This window comes from Neovison vison, chromosome 4 (genome assembly GCF_020171115.1).
Source record: "Neovison vison isolate M4711 chromosome 4, ASM_NN_V1, whole genome shotgun sequence".
In the NCBI taxonomy this organism is placed as follows: Eukaryota; Metazoa; Chordata; class Mammalia; order Carnivora; family Mustelidae; genus Neogale; species Neogale vison.
The window spans coordinates 169,815,674-169,824,205 of NC_058094.1; positions in this window are offsets into that span (position 1 = coordinate 169,815,674).

Consider the following 8,532-nt stretch of genomic DNA (forward strand, 5'->3'; position numbering starts at 1 on the left):
TTTAAGTGTAGGGTTAGGTTGTGTATTTGAGACCTTTCTTGTTTCTTGAGAAAGGCTTGTATTGCTATATACTTTCCTCTTAGGACCACCTTTGCTGCATTCCAAAGATTTTGAACAGTTGTGTTTTCATTTTCATTTGTTTCCATATATTTGTTTAATTCTTCTTTAATTTCCAGGTTGACCCATTCATTCTTTAGTAGGATGCTCTTTAGCCTCCATGTATTTGAATTCTTTCCAACTTTTCCACTGTGGTTGAGTTCTAGTTTCAAAGCATTGTGGTCTGAAAATATGCAGGGAATGATCCCAGTCTTTTGGCATACTGATTGAGACCTGCTTTGTGACCCAGGATGTGATCTATTCTGGAGAATGTTCTGGGTGCACTAGAGAAGAATGTATACTCTGTTGCTTTGGGATGGAATGTTCTAAATATATCTGTTATGTCCATCTGGTCCAGTGTGTCATTTAAAGCCTTTATTTCCTTATTTATCCTTTATTTATTTATTTCTTTTGGTTGGATAATCTGTCCATTTCAGTGAGGGAGGTGTTAAAGTCCCCTGCTATTATTGTATTATTGTCAATGTGTTTCCTTATTTGGTTATTAATTGGTTTATATAATTGGCTGCTCACATGTTAGGGGCAGAGGTATTTAAAATCGTTAGATCTTCTTGTTAGACAAACCCTTCGAGTATGATATAGTGTCCTTCCTCATCTCTTACTATGGTCTTTGGCTTAAAATCTAAGTTATCTGACATAAGGATTGGCACCTCAGCTTTCTTTTGATGATCAAAAGCATGGCAAAATTTTTCCCCACCCTCTCACTTTAAATCTAGAGGTGTCTTTGGGTCAAAATGAGTCTCTTGCAGACAGCATATTGATGGGTCATGGGGGCTTTTTTTTTTTTTTTTAATCTATTCTGATACCCTGTGTCTTTTGATTGGGGCATTTAGTCCATTTACATTCAGGGTAACTATTGAAAGATATGAATATGGTGCCATTTTATTGTTTGCAAAGTGACTGTTACTGTATATTATCTCTGTTCCTTTCCAGTCTGTTACTTTGAAGCTCTCTCTTTGCTTAGAGGACCTCTTTCAATATTTCCTGTAGGGCTGATTTGCTGTTTGAAATTCTTTTAGTTTTTGTCCTGGAAACTTTTTCTCTCTATTTGCAATGACAGCCTAGCTGGATACAGTATTCTTGGCTGCATATTTTTTTCATTTAGTGCTCTGAATATATCATGCCAGTCCTTTCTGGCCTGCCAGGTCTCTGTAGATAGGTCTGCTTCCAGTCTAATATTTTTGCCATTGTATGTTACAAGGCCTCTTGCCCTGAACTGCTTTGAGGATTTTCTCTATCACTGAGGTTTGAAAGTTTTACTATTAGATGACAGGGCCTTATTTTATTGGTTTTGAGGGGGATTCTCTGTGCCTCTTGGATTTTGATGCTTGTTCCCATTGCCAAATTAGGGAAATCCTCTGCTACAATTTGCTCCAATATACCTTCTTCCCCTCACTCTCTTCTTCTTCTTCTGGGATCCCAATTATTCTAATTTTGTTTCATCTTATGGTATCACTTATCTCTTGAATTCCCCTCATGATCCCTACAGTGGGATCCCTCATGATCCAGTAGTTGTTCATCTCTTTTTCTCAGCTTCTTTATTCTCCATCATTTTGTCTTTTAGATCACTGATTGTCTCTTCTGCCTCATTTATCCTAGCAGTTAGAGCCTCCATTTTTTATTACATCTCGTTAATGGCCTTTTTAAATTTCAACTTGATTAGATTTAATTCTTTGATTTCTCCAGAAAGGAATTATCTAGTGTCATCTATGCTTTTTTCAAGCCCAGTTATATCTTTATAATCATTATTCTGAACTCTAGTTCTGACATCTTATTTATGTCCATACTGATGAGGTCTCTGCCAGTCAGTTCTGCTTCTTGTTCTCTTTTTTGAAGTGAGTTTTTCTGTCTTGTCATTTTCCCAGAGAAGAGAATACTAAAGTGCAACAATGACCCCTGAGAAATAAATGGTAAATAAATCAGGAGAGACCTGAAACCAAAGAAAAAAAAAATTGAAAGGAAAAAACCTCATATAATCAGACAGGTGAACAGAGCAGACAATACACTGGATCTTGTGTGTATTTTGGTCTGTTTGTTAGAAAAACTACATCCCAAAATTTTGTAAAGAAAGAAAAATTTAACTATGTACAAAAATAAATACATCGAAAGGATAGAATGTAAGCTTAAAGATGAAATTTTAAAAAAGACTTAACAAAATAATGGGGGAAGGGAGAATATGATCAGATAGATGAAACTGAAGAGAATAGAGCAATACAATAGCTTTTGGGTATATTTGGATCTGTTTGTTAGAAGAAACTGAATCCCAAAATTATAAAGGAAGAAAAATTTGTATATATACAAAAATAAAATTGAATACAATGAATGGATAATATGTATCTGTAAAAATGAACATTAAGGGGTGCCTGGGTGGCTCAGTGGGTTAAAGCTTCTGCCTTTGGTTCAGGGCATGATCTCGGGGTCCTGGGATCAAGCCCTGCACCAGGCTCTCTGCTCAGCAAGGAGCCTGCTTCCCCCTTTCTCTCTGCCTGCCTATCTGCCTACTTGTGATCTCAGTCTGTCAAATAAATAAATTTTTTTAAAAAAATGAACATTAAAAAAAGATTGAAAGGTTGATAAAATTAGAAATTGGTTGAAAAGGAATGAGAAAAAAATTGTAATGGAAGGACTAAAGAATCATGGGGTAGGGGGGAAGGAAGTGAATTCTATATACTATTTACCCTTAGCTCTGGAGTTCTGTAGTTCTCTGTGATTGGTCAACTTGATCGTAGCTGGGTTTTTACTCATCTTTTGGGGGAGGAGCCTGTAGTGCTGATTTTCAGGTATCCTTGCTCCAAACAAAACTGCACTGCCTTCACCAGGGAGCCAGGCTAAGTAATCTACTCCAGATTGCTGTATGGGGATTTTGTTTCCTGAAGACCTTCCAGGCTACTTTGAAGGATGACAATGAAAATGGTGGCTTCTCGATTTCCAGCCCTGGATCTGAGAGCTCCTGCCCCCCATTCCTCAGTGCGCTCTGTGAGAAAAGCAGTAACTCACTCCTGTCTCCTTGGTCTCTGGCTGCATTCCATGCTCACCTGGACCATGACCAAGCCTTTTTATCTCAGGCCTACAACCCTGTTTCAAGTTTCCAAACCTGGCAGACACATGCAGTGCACACCCACGCCACTCCTCCTGGGGGACAATGGGCGATCTCACTGGTTCTGCCTCTTGCTGGGCCTCTGCTTGGAGATAAGTTGCCTGACTGCAACTGTTCAGGTTTATGGCAACCCCAAGCTGAGATCCCACTCCAAGGCTTGCTGATTAGAGCTAGCTTCCCTTCTCTGATGCCAGAGAGCTCTGCCACACTCAGGCTCCCCCATTCCTTCTGTGACTGTGGGGATCCTGAGACCACACTGTCCCACTCAGGATTCCACTGCACTTGGCCACCTTAGTGCCTTTCAGGCAGGGACATCTTTCACCAGAACAGTCTTCTAAGAGTTCTGATTTTGTGCTGTGCTGCTCTATCACTTAGCAGTATCTGGCTGATGGAGGCGCCCTCCCCACATGTTTATCTTCCCATATCTAGCCTCTGATTCACTTCTTTTTGCACCTCATACCTTGCAGAAAGTGGTCACTTTCCTGTTTGTAGAGTTGCAGCTATTCTTTTCTTAGATTTCTGGTTGAGTTTGCAGGTGTTCAGAATGATTTGATAGCTAGCTGAATTTCTGAGACCAGAAGAAACTAAGTTCTCTACTCCTCCGCCATTTTGAACTCCCTCTTAAAGGGTATTTGTACTTAAAAAGGTAGTTAAAATAGATAAGAAATGGAAGCAGTACTTGTACTCGGAGGGCGAAGTTCTTAGAAGTACTAGGAAATAGTAAATAGATCTGAGCTGTATGATAAAGCAAAGGTAAAGATTTATAATTAAATTTTCAAATGAGAAACTCTACATCTGAAAAACATTTATCTTTATTTTAAAATTTTAAAAAATTTTTTATTTGAGAGAGAGTGAGAGTAAGACAGCACAAGTGGGGGTGGGGTGCTGCCAGAGAAGAAGAGGGAAAAGCAGGCTTCTTACTGGCTATAGAGCCCAATATGGGGCTTGATCCTAGGACCATGGGATCATGACCTGAGTCAAATGCAGAGGCTTAACCAACTGAGTCACCCAGATGCACCCTCATTTTAAATCCTTAAAAAGATTGTATATGACACGTGATCTTATATGATGCATGTAACATATAACCAGGTCTCTAAAAGCAATTCAGTAGTGAATACACATTTTGGGGTGTTATTATGATCTATTATAATCCTGCTATCTTGGTGTGATGACTGAGAGGAGACTCTCTCTCCCTTTACCTTCTCAGGGATCTTAGGTATGGCCTTGATTGTGTTGTGTGTGTGTGTGTGTGTGTACATGTACACACACACACACACACACACACACACATATATATTCTGAACATAAAGTATCTGAATATACTTCTCATATTTTCCACATGATTATAAGCATCTCAAATTCAGATCGGATGATTTCTCCTCTTCAGGAACATCTCTTTCCTCCCTCATCTGTTGGAAGTCAAGGCTCTAGCTACACTGAAGCCTTTTTGTACTTTCTAGAGAGATCCATGCCATTGCTTGTGTCTTTGTGTATGTTTCTTCTACCTGGGATTTAGCTCAGGGGCTTCCTGGGAAGGGTTCTTCTCTTTTTTATTCCTTCAAGGATAAACATTGTTCTAGAAGATACCTTAGAGTGCCTCTGCTTGTCCCTTATACATATCCCCAGTACTTTGTGTCTACTTACATCACAATACTCTATGAACCATTGCTTTACTAACCAGAGCCCCAAACTAGAATAAAAACTCCCAGAGCAAGGATTCTTCATTTTCTCTCTCTATAGGGTCTGCCACCTACATCTTGGGGTAGTATGTGTTCCATGCATACTGGAAAACTGAACTCATCTTGATTATCTTTGAAGTTTTAATAGTGCTGTGAGACTTTGTCCCATAATGCATGCTCAAAAAAAAAAAAATACAGGTTGAAGGAATGGAGGTTGTGAATTGGTTAAATTGGTTGAATAAAAGGATGTTATAATGCATTTAATATTTTGAAATGAAAATGGAAAATCTGAAATTATCTTATGGCAGTTCAGAGTGCTAACTTGTAAGCAAGCAGTGCCGCTACATTTTTTAAACTGTGTGGGTGTTCAGTTGAGACTCCAAAGGTCTAGAGTCTGGTAAATGAAAAGATGAATAAATGCCCCATGCAAAAAGGATTCTTTTCTTTAGTCTTACAGAATGGCTTGTTTTGTTTTGTTTTGTTTTAGAAGCACTGATCAATGTGACATTAGTAAATAGACCTCTGAGCCCAATTTTGGAGGGTGAAAAGACGTAAAATCTAAAATCTAAAATCTTCCTTTGTTGCCTGTTCATTAATGAAAGACTAAAAGGTTCTTACTCTAGGAAAATTATAGTTTGCCATGGAGACTAGGGTTTTGGGAAGAAAGAAAGGAGTTCTTCAGAGGACTTCACAGTACTAGGATATCATTTCCATAGTATTTGTATACATGGGCTATTTTTTGGAGAAGCTAGAACTATTAGGAACTTCTGGCTGTACCATTATTTGAATGCCACTCATTAAATTTCGCATTGACTCTACTTCTCAGGTAAGAAAAATCAGGTTTGAAAATGAATAAAGAAAGCAGAATCAGACCTACAAATAGAGAAAACAAACTGATGGCTAGAGGGGGAGCTTTAGGGGGTTGAGCAAAATGGGTGAAGGTGAGTGAGAAATACAGTTATGGAATGAATAAGTCATGGGAATACAAGGCACAACCTAAGGAATATAGTCAATGATCTTGCAGTAGCGATGTTATCTGAGGAGATGGCAGCTACACTTGGGAACATAGCATAATGTATGCACTTGTTGAATCACTATGTTGTACACCTGAAACTAAGGTAACATTGTCAACCATATGCTAATGAAACTTTACTCTTTTTCCAGCCAAATTTTTAGCAGTGCATTCAGATTGTGTAAGGAACAAAATTTCAAAAACAAAAGGTCATATGGCTCAGTATCTGTTACTTAAGTAACTTAGAAATTAGTGGCTATATGGGTAGGAAATTGAAAAAATAGATTGTTAAATGCTAATGTTAATTGCTTTCTAAAGAAATACAAACTCAATCATTTCATATTACATATGTGTATATACTTTCATTTGTTGGTTCCATGTTGGTCAGTTTGACTTTCAGTAAATACGTCCCCATATGATAAAATAAAATTTTTTGAAAAATATCAATTAGAAGATAAAACAACTTAATTAGAAAAATGGGGCATTGGACAATAAAACCACGTTTAATGAAATCATTGTTTTTCCTTTATAAAACTATCTCTAATTTGTTGTATAATTTCACCAAATCAGAGAAATTTGGGACTAAATTATACTTGAAATTCCACTAGTAATTTTCTGTATAGTGATTATTACAGTGGCAAAATAAGGTCCTGCATTTAAAAAAAAAAAAAGATCTCCAATAAGCTGGTTAAAAAAACAAAAGACTTCAAATTTTCTTCTCTTAGCAGGAAGGGAGAGGATAGAATGTTTAAAGTAATACTACATGGAAAAAGAACTATGGCAGTCAAAGTTGACCAGAAGAAAGATGCAGTGTAAAATTTAAATTCCAAGAGATTATCATTGTTTCTGAACAATTTCTTAGTTTCTTGGGTTGTCACATAAAATGCCCAAACCTAAATAATTCACTACTCTCTTATTTGCACTTGAAAATTAAAGCAACTTTAATCTTAAAGTCCAGATAGATGACATCTCTTATGTTACTTCTACCATCATTCATAGAAAAATTTTATGAAATCTATTCCTTGTATTAGCCAGTTAGGACATGGAGGAAAAGTTCTAATTCTGATACCCATGTATTTGAATACATGCATTTTATTAAAATAGTGTCACAGTGGTATGACTTTTAACCTGACAAGTTGAGATTTCATGTAAAGCCCTCCCAGTGCTGCAGTGTGGGGCAGGCAGCAGTGGAGAGCAAGCCCTAAAAGAGAGGGGCTCTGGTGGATGTCGATGTGCTATGTTACTGCCTCTAAGTCTTTAAACAAATCCCTTGGTTTTTCTGAGTCTCCAATTTGGGGGATGGGCATGGTATTCATACTCCTCAATTCATAGGACTGCTATGTGATTATTTATGTATTTTATATATGTAAAGCATCCAGAATACTGTATTGCTCATAGTAAGTGCTATGGTAACTCTGAATAATTCTTAGGACTGACCTCAGTTATGTCAAGAACATCCTGATACCGTCAGACAACTTTGGGTGAGAAGATATACCATAATAGCTCGCGTTTATACTGAAGCATCGCTATTGAACAATTTATACTGTTTTGTATAGCTTCTAAAGGGTGACATAAAGGAAGCTAATTGATGTAGATTGAATACCAGGCCATAAGAAGATGCATATATCATAAACAGTAGAAGTTCTAGAGAATGACAGGAAAAAAATGAAAAGAGTACAAGAAAAGTAGAGAGGAGAAAACTGATGGGACTCTTAAAAGAAGTTAGATTCAGGAAGTGAATTTAAAGGAAGAAGAGAGGATTAAAAAGGTGGAAAATAAAAAATCAGAGCTGCCTTTAAAAATTGATCATCCTTCATGAGAATGAGTTGGCATAGAGAAAGGATCTTATAAACATGGAAGATCTCTCCTTTTCTGATTTTTAAGTCAAAGGATCACTTCTGAAAAGGCAGGAGCACATGAAGAAGGGCCTGAAAGAATTGGGAGGATGAGGGCGAAGTTCCGACTTCTGCTGGAGATTTCCACAAATAGTTAAGAGGGAGGGGAAGTGGAGAACCATCAAAGGACCACTTCCCGCAATCTTGTGACTCTGCCCTAACCTGCCTGAAGAAAGCCCAGCCCAAGTATTAACCCCCTCCGGGTAATTGAGAATTGGCTACATTTTATAAGAAAAGTTTGACATTTTAAATGCAGGAAATCAGATAACTTGACCTAATTTTACAATGAATAATGAACTAGTTGGGCTTTGGGTTGAAGCTCCATTGAGAATGATCATCTTTATTTCTCTTCGCTGCCAGGAAGCATGAACAGATTTATCACACTCCTCTTCTTGTACCTTGTGCGTAATTATATACAGTCCTTTGAGCATGCTCAACCCCAACACCCCTTGATCATGATGAAGTATAATGCGAATATTCCACTAGGAACATATTAGGAAAGTAGCTTTCTAAATAACAGAGTGACTCTCCAATTCAGATTCAGAGATAAGAAAACAACTTGATTAGTAAGTCCACATAGAAATCCATTTTCTTTTTTCTTTTTTTTTTTTTAAAGATTTTATTTATTTGACAGAGAAATCACAAGTAGGACAAGTAGGCAGAGAGGCAGACAGAGAGAGGAAGGGAAGCAGGCCCCCTGCTGAGCAGAGACCCCCCCCCCCGCCATGTGGGACT